Source organism: Penaeus monodon, chromosome 27 (genome assembly GCF_015228065.2).
Source record: "Penaeus monodon isolate SGIC_2016 chromosome 27, NSTDA_Pmon_1, whole genome shotgun sequence".
Classification (NCBI taxonomy): domain Eukaryota; kingdom Metazoa; phylum Arthropoda; class Malacostraca; order Decapoda; family Penaeidae; genus Penaeus; species Penaeus monodon.
Genome location: NC_051412.1, coordinates 18,507,495 through 18,507,916, shown reverse-complemented (window position 1 = coordinate 18,507,916; position 422 = coordinate 18,507,495). Strand labels below are relative to the sequence as shown.

At 31.5% G+C, this 422-nt stretch overlaps 1 protein-coding gene across 1 annotated transcript in view; it reads left to right on the top strand.

Annotated features, from left to right (window-relative positions):
- Positions 1-422, top strand: part of LOC119590643 (solute carrier family 43 member 3-like) — a 21,587-nt gene that overhangs the window by 14,748 nt on the left and 6,417 nt on the right. The window lies entirely within an intron of this gene.

Sequence of the window (422 nt, the reverse complement as noted above, 5' to 3'; positions counted from 1 at the left end):
ATGATAAGAGCAGTACTAGTATTGATATTACCATCTAACTTTATAGGTTGCTCAGTCTCCCGTAAAATAAAAGAACACATTTGAAATTCCTAAGTCATCTTTCCCAAGGCTAATTTCTACGGGCTCGTAAATATTCATTATTTCGGAGACTTGCGGCGATGCATATACTATAATAGGAACTTGGTTTAAGAATAAGCCGTAGAATAGGACAAAAAAATAGATTTAAAAAAATGAAAGATAAAAAACGAAAACCATTAATACCCACAGAATTATTCAGTCTAAGAGTAGATTAAGACTAGACTATACAAGAGTTTGTTTTTCTTTCTCAGACGTTCAAAAGAGAGTTATACGGATTATATCAAACAAAGGGACAGTGCTGCCATTTACATTCATTATGTTAATGGACAATACATTTTTTTTTT